Source organism: Mauremys reevesii, linkage group 14 (genome assembly GCF_016161935.1).
Source record: "Mauremys reevesii isolate NIE-2019 linkage group 14, ASM1616193v1, whole genome shotgun sequence".
NCBI lineage: Eukaryota > Metazoa > Chordata > Testudines > Geoemydidae > Mauremys > Mauremys reevesii.
In genome coordinates, this window is record NC_052636.1 from 24569999 (window position 1) to 24588639 (window position 18641).

Here is an 18641-nt window from a genome sequence, read left to right on the forward strand (position 1 = left end):
GTGGCCCAGGCCCTGCAGGAAGTGGCTCCTGAAGAGGTCTCCTTCCTCATTAGCTGCTTGTTGCCTGTTATTTGGGAAATACAATCCCTACTGAGGTAGAGATGGGAAACATGGAAGTGACATTTCTCATCAGCTCACCCCTGGGAGATGCTGCAAATGTGTAGAAAATGAAATCTGTGTTGAATGTGCTATAGCTGCAGAAAGATACCTCTTTTTAATAGAGACCTGACATTTGTTGTCTTACAGGGATTCTAAGTCGCACCTGAATTTAGTCCCTAATTTAAATCTGTGCCACCAGATTAAAGAAATAAAAGGGCATAGTTGGGGGAGTTGTACCTCACTGTCATTACTGATCTGTTGTGCGGTTGGTGAAGAATTCTACACCAGAAAAGTGTCAAATTACTCCAAGTAAGGTCAAAGGTTTGACAAGAACTCAAGTAGAAATTGCAGGTACTGGTGGTTGATTTTCACCCCAGAGATGGAAGCTGCGGTGACCTGTGGCTCAGGTAAACTGTCTTTAGAACCTGCTCCCTAGTTAAGTGGCATTGGTCACACTCCTGAAGGACGCCATGATTAAATTGGGAACAACTGTCTTTTACCATTTGGATCCAAAGTTTCATGAAGCACAGAGAGAAACAGCTGAATCCTTCAGAGCCATTCCGCGCCTATGGGTCCCAATCTGGCTGTCTTGTTGGACAAGAAGCTCTTTCATGCTGGGCAAATGATGGTAGCCAATGAGGGAATGTATCAGATTCCAAGTTCAGAGTGCAGGATACATGAATGCGGAGTCCAGAGTCTGTGGTTTGGTGTCTTAGTTTTGCTCTAGCGTCTAATGCATTTGTATCGCTTTGCCTCCTGCTGCTACTTTGAAGGATTAGAAAGTGTGAAAATGGAGCACAGGTGGTTTTTCTCATGATGCAGCCTTCCCACGTCATGTGAGAGCCCTTCCACCCACACTTCTGGGAGAAGCCCCAGGGAGAAATGAACTCACAGAAATGGAAGGCTCCTAGGTTATTGTAGAATGTGTCTTCACACAAAGCTGACTGGGTGGAAATGGGAATTAAGAGAAAACTGCCCTATGGGTTTATATGTTGTAATTATTGTTGAATAAGTTGGTACCAGCGACAATTAAATTAAACATGAAGTTAATTAGTATCACGGAAGAGGCTGATTACGTGCTAACTTTCAGTGTTACAATATAATTCAGGTTTTCTTCTCGTTCTCTCCCTGCCCCCTCCTACTAGAGTAGACAGGGAGAGACCCAGTATAGACTGTAATTATTTCTATTTCAAATGGAATTTTTGATAAATTTTAAATCTTCTGTTAAGAGGAAAATTACTTGAGACAGTATGTGTAACCTTTTACCCAGTTAGAGGGTAACAGCCACAGACTTCTCCAGGTCTCTTGTTTGCAAAGCAAAGATGTCACATCAGGCAGGAGATGTCAAAATCTACAATGGTGATGGATGTGTGATGGGAGCTTTTCTGCACTGGTTTTTCGGTTTGGTTTGTTTTTTTTTTAATGTACTAGGCGATCCTCCGTTTGGAGCAATGTTGAGCTGCTGGACCTCATCAGCATTTGGGGAGAGGAGGCTGTTGCTGTCTAAGGATTAATATGCTTATTTGCGTAGTTAGAACGTAAACAGCTTTAACAGCTTTTGCATTAGCTTCCTCGTCAGAAGTGTGACATTAGTTTCCTCTGCCAGAGGCACCACCAAAGGTGTGATCCGATATCTTTCAACACCAGGTCATCAAAACAGGGTGTGAGTATTAACCAAAGCTGTGCAGCACATAATCGTGTATTACCATATATATAGATATCTTGAATAACTGTGATACAATTATAATTTTGTAATTCTAACTGTTTTACCATTTACTTATTATTTAATTGATTTTAATAAAAAGTTTTTATAACTATACCTGTCTGAGTGTGAGCTTCCTGTCATACCCCCAAAGGTCCTTTTATAAACTCTGTAAAGCCTAATTCAAAACAAACGTTATCTTCTAATCAAACACATTGGCAAGCCTAAACCCACATTAATTAATGTCCATAATAATGATTATTAATATCAATTAAAATTAATTAAATAAAATTGAATTAAGTCAATAAATTAAATCAACACCACTAACACACCTCAAATCAGGCTACACTGTCCAGTCCCAGCTGTGCTCCAGCCTTAGAAATTATGATACATATGCACAGATTTCACGGTGCATGGCAGAAAGGGGCCATGACCGGGACACGCTGCAAGGCAGGGTCAAAGTGAAGGAGCTGTGGAACGCCTACTCCATGGCACGGGAGAATATAAGAATGGCCGTACCGGGTCAGACCAAAGGTCCATCTAGCCCAGTATCTGTCTACCGACAGTGACCAATGAATTTATCCAGTTCCCTTTTAAACATTGTTACAGTCCTGGCCTTCACAACCTCCTCAGGTAAGGAGTTCCACAAGTTGACTGTGCACTGCGTGAAGAAGAACTTCCTTTTATTTGTTTTAAACCTGCTGCCTATTAATTTCATTTGGTGACCCCTAGTTCTTGTATTATGGGAATAAGTAAATAACTTTTCCTTACCCACTTTCTCAACATCACTCATGATTTTATAGACCTCTATCATATCACCCCTTAGTCTCCTCTTTTCCATGCTGAAGAGTCCTAGCCTCTAATCTTTCCTCGTATGGGACCCTCTCCAAACCCCTAATCATTTTAGTTGCCCTTTTCTGAACCTTTTCTAGTACTAGAATATCTTTTTTGAGATGAGGAGACCACATCTGTACACAGTATTCGAGATGCAGGTATACCATGGATTTATATAAGGGCAATAATATATTCTCAGTCTTATTCTCTATCCCCTTTTTAATGATTCCTAACATCCTGTTTGCTTTTTTGACCTCCTCTGCACACTGCATGGACGTCTTCAGAGAACTGTCCACGATGACTCCAAGATCTTTTTCCTGACTCATTGTAGCTAAATTAGCCCCCATCATATTGTATGTATAGTTGGGTTATTTTTCCAATGTGCATTACTTTACATTTATCCACATTAAATTTCATTTGCCATTTTGTTGCCCAGTCACTTAGTTTTGTGAGATCTTTTTGAAGTTCTTCACAATCTGCTTTGGTTTTAACTATCTTGAGCAGTTTAGTATCATCTGCAAACTTTGCCACCTCACTGTTTACTCCTTTCTCCAGATCATTTATGAATAAATTGAATAGGATTGGTCCTAGGACTGACCCTTGGGGAACACCACTAGTTACCCCTCTCCATTCTGAGAATTTACCATTAATTCCTACCCTTTGTTCTCTCTTTTAACCAGTTCTCAGTCCATGAAAGGACCTTCCCTTTTATCCCATGACAGCATAATTTATGTAAGAGCCTTTGGTGAGGGACCTTGTCAAAGGCTTTCTGGAAATCTAAGTACACTATATCCACCGGATCCCCCTTGTCCACATGTTTGTTGACCCTTTCAAAGAACTCTAATAGATTAGTAAGACACGATTTCCCTTTACAGAAACCATGTTGACTATTGCTCAACAGTTTGTTTTTCTATGTGTCTGACAATTTTATTCTTAACTATTGTTTCGACTAATTTGCCCGGTACCGACGTTAGACTTACCAGTCTGTAATTGCCGGGATCACCTCTAGAGCCCTTTTTAAATATTGGTGTTACATTATCTAACTTCCAGTCATTGGGTACCGAAGCCGATTTAAAGGACAGGTTACAAACCTTAGTTAATAGTTCCGCAACTTCACATTTGAGTTCTTTCAGAACTCTTGGGTGAATGCCATCTGGTCCCGGTGACTTGTTAATGTTGAGTTTATCAATTAATTCCAAAACCACCTCTAGTGACACTTCAATCTGTGACAGTTCCTCAGATTTGTCACCTACAAAAGCTAGCTCAGGTTCGGGAATCTCCCTAACATCCTCAGCCGTGAAGACTGAACCAAAGAATCCATTTAGTTTCTCCGCAATTACTTTATCGTCTTTAAGCGCTCCTTTTGTATTTCGATCGTCAAGGGGCCCCACTGATTGTTTAGCAGGCTTCCTGCTTCTGATGTACTTAAAAAACATTTTGTTATTACCTTTGGAGTTTTTGGCTAGCCATTGTTCAAACTCCTCTTTGGCTTTTCTTATTACACTCTTGCACTTAAGTTGGCAGTGTTTGTTCTCCTTTCTATTTGCCTCACTAGGATTTGACTTCCACTTTTTAAAGGAAGTCTTTTTATCTCTCACTGCTTCTTTTACATGGTTGTTAAGCCACAGTGGCTCTTTTTTAGTTCTTTTACTGTGTTTCTTAATTTGGGGTATACATTGAAGTTGGGCCTCTATTATGGTGACTTTAAAAAGGGCCCATGCAACTTGCAGGGATTTCACTTTAGTCACTGTACCTTTTAACTTTTGTTTAACTAACCCCCTCATTTTTGTATAGTTCCCCCTTTTGAAATTAAATGCCACAGTGTTGGGCTGTTGAGGTGTTCCTCCCACCACAGGGATGTTGAATGCTATTGTATTATGGTCACTATATCCAAGCGGTCCTGCTATAGTTACCTCTTGGACCAGCTCCTGCTCTCCACTCAGGATTAAATCTAGAGTTGCCTCTCCCCTTGTGGGTTCCCGTACCAGCTGCTCCATGAAGCAGTCCCCTGCTGCCGGCTCACCAGCCCCTCCCACTCGCCTCCTCAGACCCCCCCACTCCCGCAGCTCACCTGTCCCCCTGCCACTGCCTGCCCACTTGCCTCCTCAGCACCCCCCTTCAGTGCCCCCGGCTCACCTGCCCCCCTGCCACTCACCTCCTCAGCCCCCCACCCTCACCTGCTATTGTGTCATACAGGAGGCCTGTGATGTGCAGGGGGTCAGATTAGATGCTCTAATGGTCTCTTCTGGCTGTAAAGTCGACTAATTTCTGAAAAACTGAGTGTAGCATTGGGAGCAGCGTCTGATGTTTCCCTGTCTAGCCGGCTTGCTGCCTAGAACGAACGCTCCTTGAGTGGGGTGATCCACAGGGAGTAGCTCAAACCTCCAAAGTGCCTGGCCAGGGGCAGGACATTAGCCCAGCAAGGGGGGGGTGTGGCAGTGACATCACAAAGGCCTTTGGCAGGACCTCAGCCTATTGGTCCAAGGTGGTGGGCAGGTGGTGACCTCACAGAGAGATGCTGACATCAGCCAGGCAGGACCGGGGCGAGGGGCCAGGGAAACCTCAGAGACCCCTGTGGCTTTGCTCCAGCAAGTCTCCTTCTCCAGGCCTCTCTTTGAGGACTGAGAGAGTATTCGGGTTCACGGACGTGAGCGCCAGGAGGAACCTCTTTCGAGTTTTCTCCTTCCCTTGTAGTGATTTTACTAGAAAACAGCCGTCCCTGTTTAGAAGGTAAGAGCCTCCTGGAGGTTTGAAACCTGTTCAGTCTGATCCATCTGGTGACAGTTGAATTCTAGGCATGGAAAACACGAGCTTAAGGAGGCAGAATATTATTCCGCACCTGGGATTTTGTCCCTTAGAATCACCAGGGACATTAGGGTTTGTCCTTTTTGTTTCACCTTTTCCTCCATCCATCCCTCCCTCCTTTCTCTTCTTCTCTTGCTTATTTTGTTCTTTCTCCTGTTCCCCTCTCAACACCAGGGGGGAGGTGTGTGTGTGTGTGCGTGCGTGCATGTGTGTGTGTTGCGGGGGAGGGCTCTGCAGCTCCCACTGGGAGGTCCACCCAAAAATGTGGGGCTGAAATAGTGCTCGGGCAGTCAGCACCGGATTAACCTTCTGTGGGTCTTGGTACCAAACATATTTGTAGGCCCCTATGTAGTCACTGTGGGCTCCGAGTGTGGGCCTGGTGGGGCAGTGCCATTGGTGCCATAGCATACCCGGTACTGAACCTCAGAGACATTTTTCATTTTGATCACACACCTCTCCATGACTGTACGCATTGCCATACACAGCTCCCTCAGCCCCTGGGTTTTCTTATTGAGCTGCACACCCATGTGGGTTTACCAGTGTCCACAGTGAGCAGAACTTTCATAGTGATCAAGGAAACTCCCCACAGATTTATCTCCTTCCTCATTCAGACCTTCTCTAGCCATGTCTCCAGTACCCCCCATGTCACCAGTCACGGCATGTGGTCCTAGTCTCAGCTCAGAGTTCTAAAGCCAGCAGACACCTGATCAGTTCTGACAGATCCCTCCCTCAGCCCCCATCCTGCCATGTGAGCAAGCCACCTGAAAACACCATCTTCCCCAAGGTCAGGACTTAGACCTTGGGAATCTGAAGCCACCAGACTCTCTCCCTCTGCTCCCCGCTCCTTGCTAGTCTGCTACCTGGTCCCCAGCGCCGCTCCCCACCCTTGTTTCCTTTCCACTTTGGACATGCTCCCACCCAGCTGGAAGCTTCCTCTGCCAGCCTGACCTGCTCCCTCTTTCCCTGCTCCCCCTGACATTCCTGTCCTACTGGTGACCTCTGTTCCTTGAGGTGAACTCCAGTGTCTTTAGCTGCTCTAGCTTAATGGCCCCAGTAGTCACAGAGCCACCTGCAGCTTCTCTGGCTACAGCCATGGGGCCAGTTCCCAGAGGCCAGCCTTAGCCAGCTGCAGCTACTAGCCGCAGGAGGGGTGGCAATGCCAGGGCTGAGCGTGCTTGAACCTTGCAACAGCTGCACTAGGGACTCTAAATCCTCAGCGCTGGCCCTAGGCAGCTGCAGACTCTGGAGTTAGGCATTTCCCTCCTCTAGGCCATGGCTTTAAATACCTGCGATTCCCATCACCTGCAGCAGAGGCCACCAATTCCCACGCCCACCTCAGCCAGCACCTAGTCGTGCAGAAAGTGCAGCCTGAGTGATTTTGGAGGCTGGGGTGGCAGGAGGTTCCCGTCCCTGAGCAGCAGCCCTGCAACAAGCGCACGTGCTTCCCACTTGGGACATTAGCCGTTATTGACAAGATTTGTCTGTGTTCTTTTTTTTATCTCATTGTTAGGTGTGAGAAGTATAAACTGTTCAATAGGTTCCATTAGTTGGTTAATAAGATGTTTATGAAGTAAATCACTGGCTTTAAAATAAGATCCAATCTGGAGCATATGAACTATTGACCCCTGGACTCCAGCTCTGAGAGGGGACTTGTTTACCATCAGGGGACAGGCTCAAACCAGTCCAAACCGGTTTTTCCCACCAAAACCAGCCCTCAGCGTTCCATCTCCTCAGCGCTTTTCCCGCCACAGAAGTGATATAAGGACGTGCTCAGCGCCTGCGCGGGGCCGCCCCCCCCCCCAGCGACGGCCCCTCCACGGTCGGGTCTTCCCAGCGCTCCCGAGCCGGAGAGTGACGAACCCCCTGGGTCCCGCCGTGAGACTGAGGAACAGGAGGCCTGTCACCCCCATTCCTGCCGTCCTGCATCCCTGGTGTCCAGCCTCCCATGGAGCCCCCCGGGGAGTGAGAGACCCGGCGGGGGGGCACTGGGGCTGGGCAGGAAAGTGACTCTGCCCCGGGGAACCGGGGAGAAGCCTCAGAGCTGCCTCAGCCCCAGTGGGATTTGGGGGGCAGAGACTGGGGTCTGGCGGGGGGGTCCCCTGTGGTGTGGGGGGAGATGGGGGGTGTCAGGCAGGAGGAGAAGCTGGAGTTGTAGGGAGGGGACGGTCGGTGGGACGCGGGGGGGGGATGTTGAACTGTCTCTGGGCAGCCAGGAAATTCCCGGGGGGGGAAGTGGCGGGCGGGCGAAGGGGGAGGGGAGCACTGGATCCTGTCCCTGTTTGTGCCACTTGCCTCTCGCCCCGATACAAATTCTCTCTAGTTCTGCCCCTTTTCTCGCTCAGTATCTCACACGGGGCTATAAAATCTGGGGCGATCCCCCCCTTTCCCCTCCAATGATCAGCTCTCCCCTCTCCCACGATTTCCCCCCTTCTCCCCATGAGTCTCAAACGTCAGTTTAAAATCTTCTCTAGTGAGGGGCATTTTCCCACCCGTTTCATCTGCAGCGATTTGTCCTTGTGTAGGTGGGAAATTGTTGCCCTGAGTCATTCCCCAGCACATGGCTGCCCCTGGAGTGGGGGTGGGATGGCTCAGTGGTTGGAGCACTGGCCTGCTAAACCCAGGGCTGGGAGCTGACTCCTTGCGGGGGCCATTTGGGGATTTCGTTGATTGGCCCTGCGCTGAGCAGGGGGTTGGACTAGACACCTCCTGAGGTCCCTTCCAGCCCTGATCTTCTAGGAGATGCCGGGTCTCTGCCAGGGCAGGGCAGGGGGCAGGGTGATGGGCTCTGGCTGGGAAGGTGCAATTCCTCCTCCCGGCCGCCGGGGGGCGCTGCGCTGCGGAGTCACGTGAGCTGCCTCCTGGCCCTGCTGCTGCTCCTGCTCTTTGGAGCTCTGGCCCTGGGGCTCCTGCTGCTGCCTGGTGGGTGCCCGGCTGCCTCCTGCTGCTCCCAGCCCCGTGTGAGTGTCTGCGCCCCACCCAGAGCCCCTGCCTGCAGCCCCGCCGCAGCCAGCCCCTGCCACCCTCCCCAGCCCCTGTCTGCACCCCTGCCCTGCCCCAGCCCCTGTCTGCACCCCTGCACTGCCACCCTCCATTGCAACCCCTGCCCCAGCCACCCCCATTGCACCCCCTGTCCCCAGCCAGCCCCTGTCTGCACCCCTGCCCTGCCACCCCATTGCACCCCAGCCCCTGTCTGCACCCCTGCCCTGCCCCCAGCTCATCTGTACCCCTGCCCCGCCACCCTCCCTGCCCCAGCCCTTGTCTGCACCCGCTGCCGGCAGCCAGCCCCTGTCTGCACCCCTTGCCCTGCCCCCATTGCACCCCTGCCCTGCCCCCATTGCACTCCCTGCCCCTGTATGCACCCCTGCCCTGCCACCCCATTGCACCCCTGCCTGCAGCCCCTGTCTGCACCCCTGCCCTGCCCCCATTGCACCCCTGCCCTGCCCCAGCCCCTGTCTGCACCCCTGCCCTGCCACCCCCATTGCACCCCTGCCTGCAGCCAGCCACTGCCTACAGCCACCTCCTGTTCCCAGCTGCTCCCCTGTGTGTGTGTCTGCACCCCGCTCCTCCTGCCGACAGCTGCCCCTGCCACCCTCCCCACCCGCAGCCTCTGCCACCCCCGCCTCCAGCCAGCCCCTGTCTGCACCCCCTTGCCAGAGCCCGCCCCAGCCAACCGTCCTGCCACAGCCCCTGCCACCCCCCGTCCCTCCTGCCACAGTCCCTGCCCGCAGCCCATGCCACCCCGACCCCTGCCACAGCCCCTTTCCCTGCCACAGCCTGTCTGCACCACCTGCCCACAGCCAGCTCCTGTTGCAGCCAGCCCATGTCACACTCCCTGCCTCCAGCTAGCCCTGCCCCACGCCCCTGTCTGCAGCCAGCCCCATGTCCACTGCTGCCCTGCAGTTCCCAGGGCACTAACCCTGCACACCTGCTTCAATGAGGGGGGCAGGGAGCAGCTGGGACCCCACCTGTGCCCACCCGAGGGTGACCAGACAGCGAGTGTGAAAAATCAGGACAGAGGATGAGGGGTAATAGGATCCTATATAAGAAAAAGACCCCAAAATTGAGACTGTCCCAATAAAGTTGGGACATCTGGTCACCCTAGCACACCCCAGGGAATGGCGGGGACCCACACATGGGAAATGGAGCTCAGTTCTAGTTCAGGTAAAAAAGATCAGCTTTGTAAAAAAGATCTGTAGGTCGGGTTAACATACAGCTCTATTTTCCCAGAGATGTCAGGCTTTTAGGTTCTTAAATCGCTGTCTGGGTGGTAAATTTTAAAAATTCCTCCCGGGAAAATACGGACGTATGGTAACCCTGTTGGTACAAAAAATCCATACTGTGGCACATCTCTTAAATCAGACAGCGAGTGTGAAAAATCAGGACAGAGGATGAGGGGTAATAGGATCCTATATAAGAAAAAGACCCCAAAATTGAGACTGTCCCAATAAAGTTGGGACATCTGGTCACCCTAGCACACCCCAGGGAATGGCGGGGACCCACACATGGGAAATGGAGCTCAGTTCTAGTTCAGGTAAAAAAGATCAGCTTTGTAAAAAAGATCTGTAGGTCGGGTTAACATACAGCTCTATTTTCCCAGAGATGTCAGGCTTTTAGGTTCTTAAATCGCTGTCTGGGTGGTAAATTTTAAAAATTCCTCCCGGGAAAATACGGACGTATGGTAACCCTATTGGTACAAAAAATCCATACTGTGGCACATCTCTTAAATCAGAACTTTTTATAGGGAACCGGTTGTTAAGATTTTAGCAGCTCATCGCTGGAAGGGAGGCACACGTGTCCCCCGTGGGGACTGCCCAGACCCCGTTTCCCAATCCCAGTTGTTGCCCCCTAACTACCAACACAGTTGCCCCCAACCACCAGTTGCCAGTCACCCACCCATCCCCCACTGCTGCCCCCTTCCTTTATCCAGGGACCTTTCAGCTCCCCCTCCCTTTTAATCAGCTCCTCACAGGGCTCCCTGCTGCCCATGGGAATGGTGGGGGTGGGGGAACCATCACTTTGTATTTATGTATTTTACAGTCATATAAAATCAAGTCAAACAGTCCAACTTTTACACTATTTCTTTAACATAAATATAAAATCCCCTCATATCTTTTTGTTTTTCTCTCATGTTATCAAATACGCAGTTTGTGACACATTTTCTGTGCAAATCTCAAAGATTCATATAAAATACCCTAAACGTTTGCCTCACTTCTCTCTAGTTGTCTATTTCTAATTGAATATGCCCTGAGATTTCCCCGTCTCTCTAATTATAAAATACCAAGAAAATCTCAGATTTACACCTTTTCTCAGATTCTTGAACCTGGATATAAAATGTTTGCAAATGTTGCCCATTTCCTCTTTATTCATTTATCAAATATTGATGTGAAACACTCAGATTTTGCCTCCTATCAACAACTGATATAAAATCCCTCTGATTTTCCACTTTCCTCTCTCTAATTTGCAAAATGGATCCAAAATCTCTCAGATTTCCACCCTTTCTCTTTCATTTCTGAACGTTGCTCTCAAAGCTCAGGTTTTGCCTCTTTCTGTGTCATTATCAAATATCAGTTAAAAATCCTCTCGGGTTTGGGGCTGTTCCCCGTGTTTCTAAATCCCAGCAACTTCTTCCTTCGAGGGAACCTTTGCCCTGAGTTCTTCTCCATCCTGGATGTTGTAGGGGGTTAAATTGCCCAGAGATCATCTTTCCCGACTCCTTTGTGATCATTTGGTCCCTCCTTTACCTCTGTTAAAATGTTTGCTGAAAAAAGAGACCAGCCAGATATTTAATATACATCAAAGCCAGAGGCCTCCCCCTGTTTGGGGATCAGTGGTTCCCAGCTGGTAACGAGAGAGTTGGCTGGACCCTTTTCTTTTCTCCAGCTGGCACGGGATCAGGAGGTCACTCTGAGTGCAGTGTGGGTCCAGAAGTATCCTAAACCCCATGGCAAATGGCCTCTGTGAGGGGTTGCTTCCCTCAGTGCTAAGATGCAGCCACCTCTGGGGTGGATCCATGGTGGCCATTATTTGCTAGTGACAGGCCATGGACATTTCTTACCTATTTTGTCCCTCCAGGTTTTCCATTCTCCAGTTCAAGAGACATCCCCCAGGGCTCCCTCTGCCTGTGTGACTGGCCAGCAGGGGGCGGTGGTCACTTTCTATCCACTTCTCAGGCACTGTGAGGTAACAGTGTTGCTGGGTGGGGCTGGGTGGGGAGATAGCAGCTGAAGGGGGATTGTGGTGGCGGGAGGCCTCTGGGTGGCTGGGCAGGGGGTACCCTAGTGAGGTTGGTGGGTGTTGCGTTGCATGCGGGCCGGATAAAGCACAACAACCAATATGATTGCAAGCTGAATCCTTTATTATTTACAATGCATCATATTATATAGGCTTCTCCATATTAGCAAACGTCAGACACACCAACATTACATTGCTGCTGATTGGTTCTTTGTCTGATACACACACTTTTCACATGCATGGCCCTTTGCTTACTGGTTTCCCATTTCCCATGCAACTTATCTAATCCCAATTAGGCCACCTGGCATTTGCCTCGCTCTGGCAGTTCCCTACTTTCTCATAACAACTTTATCTAACTCCTCTATTCTTGTTGTCCTGCTGCTGTAACTTTCCACCAAGGCAGCATAGGGATGATGTAACCCGACATCTCCCCCTCTTTTCTTAAAAAAAAAAAAAACATCCAATAAACCTCTCCAAACTTCATAGCAAAAGGCGTACAAAACAAACAAACAACAACAACAAAATAAAATATCTTATGCTACAGGGCTCACCTATAACCATGCAATTCATAACATACAACACCAACAACATCAAACACAACAAACATAAAGTAACAAATAAAACAAATAAATGGTGTAAATTCTGCAGGGTTCCCCCCGTCTCTATTGCTCACCAAATTGTGACAAATTTCTGTTACCAATTCATCCCTCATATGTCAGGTGATCAAACTGACACTGAGGGAGGGGGGGTCCTAGAAAAAACACAACATAAACCACATAAAAATCTTAACACCACAACAATAATTCTGGCCAGAAAAACAAACACCACAAAACAAAACATAAAACATAAAACATAAATGTAAACTCTATAAATACATGCATGGTACATTAAATACTATACAGCTAACATCAATTCTCTAAATATCTAAAAAACAAAAACAAATATACCCCTACTGGGCAATCAATCATTACTTAAAATACACAAATACCCTTATTAATTTCAGGCAAAACTTCAGCAATTAAATCATTTACAATAATACAATTGCATCCTGGCTTACTTCTAAATTCAAAGCTATACACAGCTTAATTTTTTTTTACTTTTAACTTCTACTTTTAAACACAAACAAAAAACATCACCACTTATATGCCCTTAAGCCTAATACAATTTCAATTACATAGCACTATATACATTCTTCAGCTAATGCAACAAAATTATTCATAGCCAAACAATTACAAACTAATTTCTTTGCCTACATGTATTTACAAAAATTTCAAAACACCAAAAACTTTTCTCTCTCAGCATTTTTACAAAATTCAGCTATTATTCCCTTTAGCAACCACAGAGTTAACTTTTTACTCTGCCTAACATTACTCACTTGTAGTTAATTACCTTTTCTATCAACTACACCCTCAAGGTTATCAACCAATTTTCCAAGCTTGTTATCTGTTGCCCGCCGCCTGGGCCCGATCCTTTTTTCCTCTTGCTAAACCGTTCCTTACATAAACACCAACTTATTTCACTATCAATTTAGCTAGGAGGGTGTACTTCTTAAATAGCCCCCACCCTTCTAATCTCTACTGCAAGCAATTATCTATACTTTCCCACCATGGGGGCTACATTTTATGCATAAAACTTTAATTACAACATCTGCAATCAACCTATCTATTTTAAATATAGGCTACATCTAGTATCAAGCAATCTACAACAACCAATAATCAGCACATAACACAAAATTAACAAAATCTAATAAGGCTAACAAAAGCACTTTACATAAAGGTACTTTGGGTCACATAAATTCAAAGCCATTCTCCCAAATTACCTAAATTTATGCCTAATAACACCATAAACTCCCCCCCCCCCTTGAGAATACTCAACAAACCTTTTGGCTGAGTTTTCTCAAACTTTAAAAACAAAAAACAATTAAACTCTAAAAAACCGGGGTTAGTAATGGGGGGGGGGTAATATCATTACAATCCAATTAGGGAGGGCAATATATGCTAAAAATTTTATCCAAAACACAGGGCGCAGCCTGTAGAATAAGTCCCAAAATCCAATTAACATCACATTTCTCAGCAGGAGTCCCAAATTTCTTCCTGCCAGTGTACAATTCTTTATTTCTTCACCAGGGTCAGTTCTCAATGTCTTTTTAGTCAGGAATTCCTGGTCTTTGGCAATATCAACAACGTGAGTGTTTTTTCTTCTTTTCCACCACCGTCGTGGTTCAGCTTCTACGGGGGAAATAATCAGGACGTGGGGGCTGCAGCGGACGAGGGAGAAATTAGCCAGCACGTTACCTTGTCCTTTTCTTTCCCTGCTTGGCTTCTTTTAAACTGTAAATCCTGTGTCAGAACACCCAGCTGTTGCTGCTCATACCGGAGAAGCATAACGGTATTCCCGGCACTGTCCCCGTACGAGCCTCTGCCTGCGCCATGCACTCCAAAGTTTTCCCGTCCAGGGCTCGCTTGCAGCGGAGCACCTCCTCACATGCCTCTGCCTGCTCACGAGCCTCTGCCTGTGCCATGCACTCCAAAACTTTCCCGTCCAGGGCTCGCTTCCAGCGGAGCACCTCCTCACGAGCCTCTGCCTGCTCCCCCTCTTTCCACAATGATCCAGCTGGAAGACCTTGCATTTGATTTAACTTATTATAAATGGCCTGCAGCTGTTGACCCCGGCGCTCCATTTTCTTATAAAAGACATTAAACTGGGTAAACTGAATAGGCGTAGTCAAATTGGGATAGACTTGTGATGGCACGTGTCTCACCCGAGCCTCCTTTATTTCCCCGCATTCGTGACACCCCCAGGTCCTGTGGACACGGCATGGCTTGGGAGGGGGTGCATACGGCAAAGCTGTTTTCATAGGCTCGGGTGTATTGGAGGGTAGTGGAACCATAACAGGGGCAACATTATCCAGGTCGGAAGCCAAAGGTATCACCGTGTCCTTGCCACCGAAAAACTCCCTGGCTCCAACCGACAACACAGAAGGCATTTCGGGCGTTGGGCGGAAAAGCTTAAAAAGGGCCGCCTGCACTCCTGCCTCGGCCACGAGAGTTTTTACTATCTTCTCTGTCTTATTCCATACTGGACTCAGGGAAAAGGCTTCCTTATCGCCCTGAGCCACCGACTTCCAAAGCTTGGAGCCTAGCCGCTCCCACACAGCTCTATTAAAAATTGTACTCGGCTTAACAAAAGGTTCCCTTCTCTGTCCCCACCGCAGCAGGCGGGATAACATATCAAAGGGGAGCCTTTCTCCCTGCCGCTCCGCGATGCGTATCAAATATTTATGCACCGTTTTTTCTTCCGCTGATGCAGCGGTCCCCATATTAGCCGCTCACCTCTGAGCTCAGATGCGCCTCTCCTTTGGACGCCCGGGGGCTGGCCCTTCTCCAGCACTTCCCGCCGCGGCTCCTCCGCCTGGGTCAGGCCACCGACACTATCACCATTCGATTCGAATCACGTCGGGGTCACCATTTGTTGCGTTGCATGCGGGCCGGATAAAGCACAACAACCAATATGATTGCAAGCTGAATCATTTATTATTTACAATGCATCATATTATATAGGCTTCTCCATATTAGCAAACGTCAGACACACCAACATTACATTGCTGCTGATTGGTTCTTTGTCTGATACACACACTTTTCACATGCATGGCCCTTTGCTTACTGGTTTCCCATTTCCCATGCAACTTATCTAATCCCAATTAGGCCACCTGGCATTTGCCTCGCTCTGGCAGTTCCCTACTTTCTCATAACAACTTTATCTAACTCCTCTATTCTTGTTGTCCTGCTGCTGTAACTTTCCACCAAGGCAGCATAGGGATGATGTAACCCGACAGGTGGGGTCTGAAGATTTGGGGGTTCAGGGGGTGGGTGTGATGTGCCCAGCCCTGAGGCTGTGGGTCCTGGAGGTGGGTATCGCTGGGGGCCTGGTGGCTGCAGAACAGCCGGGGTGGGCGTCTCTTGGGGAGGCGGGACAGGGGGTTAGAGGGAGCCTGGTGCTGTGCCAGGGGCTCTGTCTGGGCTTCCCCCGCAGACTCCTGGGATCGCTGCCGTGCCCAGTGCACAGAGTGTGTGTGGGAGAATCCCCGGCGCTAGGCCAGGGGGTGCCCCTGTAAAGCATCAGGGGATCCTGCAGGGGGGAGGAGGGGGTGCCAGGCAAAGGGCAGGGCAGATCCTGCTGGAGGGTGGGAGGGGATCCTAGGCAGGCAGTGAGGGACTGAGTTCCCAGTGGGGGTCCGTTTTGGGGAGTCTCTGGCTTCTGGGGTCTCTTGGGGTGAGGGGGAAAACCCTTTGGGATTCCCAACCTGGCAGTGACGGTCTGGGGGGGGTTCTCTGGCCGGTGAGGCTCTGAGGGGTATCTGAGGTCTCTGGCTACGGACTCTGGGGGCTGGGTCCCAGAGAGTATCTGGGGGGCGGGGGCTGACTGGGGCTCTGGGGGCCGCTCCCGACCTCGCTTCTTCTCCCTAATTAGCTTAGGCCAGAATCCTGGCTCCAAGCACTGCCTGACATTCCCCGGCCAGGCCCAGTCACTGTGAGGTGAAATCACAGATTTTTGCTCTTCTCCCCTCTTGAAAACTGCAGGAACTTCCAATTCCATTCTCCTAGATTGTCCAGTCCTTGTACTGGATCTGGGGGTGAGGGAGGTGGGAAGGGGGTCAGCACTGCCGCGCAATGGTCTCTTCCACAGCGTTCTGGACTCATTCTTTCTGAACTCTGGTTTCATTGAGACCATTGTTAATCCAGAGTCACTGTATGGAAAGACAAGGAGTGACTCCAGATGGACAGTGGGGCAAATGAGATTACCAATTCTCCCTGTGAGGAGGGGCTCTCATTAGCTGCTCTCCCCAGAGAGCTAAAGGAGGGAAGCTGCTCAAACGCTCTGTCCCTCTCTGCTCAGGATACTGGGGTTCAGCTTCCTGGGTCAGACGCTGCAGCCTCCATTGTGATCTGGGAGACCAAGCTTAGCAGCTGCTGCTCCCCCAGAGGGGTTCTGTGCTGGGAAGTGACCTGAATTAAAGTTGCTTCTCTGCCCGGCCCAGGGGATGACTTTCTCCAGCTGGTCCTAGCCTCCTAGGGCAGCCCTGGGCCCTGTAAATACTAAATTCTGAGCCAAGTCTCCAGGTAACTGAAAGACCTCAGGGAAAGTGCTGGGGACTGGCAAGAAAGTGACTCTGCACAAACAGCCCCTCCCTATTTCTCCTCCCATTAGCAATTGCCAGGAGAAAATCCAGCCCTGGGAGAGCAAAGCCCCCAGGAATGGGACTTTCCCAGCCAGAGGGGCAGGGAGAGAGGACAGGGGAAGGAGAGACTGAAAGGGGCAGTGGGAGAAATGAGGGGGGAGAGATTTCCACCCAGACACATGTATTGCTGCATCCCTGGGGAGAACCACTTTCCAGTGAACAAAACAAGGATCAGACAGAGGAAAAGCCAGTTCCTGACTCCATATTCCCCTGCTGGGGTGTGGCTGCCGTGGGGTCAGTGTCTGAGGAATCCCCACAGTGACTCCTTTGGTTCTGCTCTTTTCTAGCCTTGTGTTCACAGACTTTGTTAGGGGTGAGGAGGAGAAGGGAGGTTAAAAATGTGTCTGGGCTTAGCCTGGCAGGAGGGGCCAGGTCTACATTGTAATAAACAGATTGAGCATTTCCCAGCATGGCAGGATCTAGGGTGTCTGTCTGCAGGGAAAGGGCCTGGGGGAATTCTGATGTGAAGTTAACTAAAACCGGTTCTGAAACGCCCACAACTGCCCTTCTCCCCCAGACAGGCTGCAGAATGGCGTCCATGTTTTCCTCCAGCTCATCCCAGCCTGGCGTGGGACAGGGAAGAGAAATGGCTGCAGTGGAGCCAACTCAGGTAGGGATTATCGGGGGGTTGCTGGTGGGCTCCTGCTGGAGGAGAGGGAGAGCAAATACACCGGAGATGGGAAGGTTTGCACAGTCTGGTTTGGAGGTTGGAGCGGGGCAGGAAATGCACAGGGTGGAGAAAGGAGGAGGCCAGGGTGTGGCAAACCTGCTGGGAGTTATTTAATAAGTGCCCTAGATTCTAGGAACAGACCCAGGAGGTTGGGAGGTGGAAATGCCCTAATTTGTGAAGAAAGAAAATAGCCCACCTACATGGAGCTAGTCAAACTGACCAGACTCCCAGTGCTGGAGCCTGAGCTCACTGACCAGCGGCTGCTGTGAGATATGAAGGGGGCACCCATGAGTCAGGCTTATTGGAGCTGCCTCTCCCTTCATATGCCGCTCCTCACAATGGGGAGGTTATTGGGCTTCCTACCAGGGAGCTCTCCCTGGACCCTGCTAGGGGCTCCATCTCCTGTATCAGTCGGTGGCCAGTAGGTGTGTGATGGATCTGCTGGGAGAGACAAGGGGCTCTCTCTTCGTCCCCTCACCCTGGTATTTGCTGGATACTCTGAGTGGGGTGGGGGTGGGACTCTGTTGAGTGGGATCCACCCAGAGCTTCCATTTGATTCACTCCTCTCTGCCACAAATAGTGGGGCTGTGAGTGGGGAAAGAGGTCCTGAGTGTTGGACTCTTGCTCTTTCAGGGGCCGGTGACCTTTGAGGAGGTGGCTGTGTATTTCACCAGGGGAGAGTGGGCTCTGCTGGACCCCGCTCAGAGAGCCCTCTACAGGGATGTGATGCAGGAGAACTATGAGACTGTGACCTCGCTGGGTAAGGGTTCCTGTCCCCTCGGTTCTTGGAAGGGGAAATGAAGAGTTAAGGTTCACGCCAGCCCTCCAATGCCACCTCTACTCTGTCCTGTTTCAGCATCACCCCAATATGCCAGTGACACACACACACACACTACCAGAGACCCTCCCCTGCTGCAGAACACTTTGGGAACAGAGCACAGGAGCCGTATTGCACAGTGTCAAATAGCTCCTGTTTGCTCAAGTGAAACTGGGGGTTAGGTCTGGCATAACTGTTCCATACCCCTAATCATTTTTGTTGCCCTTTTCTGAACCTTTTCCAA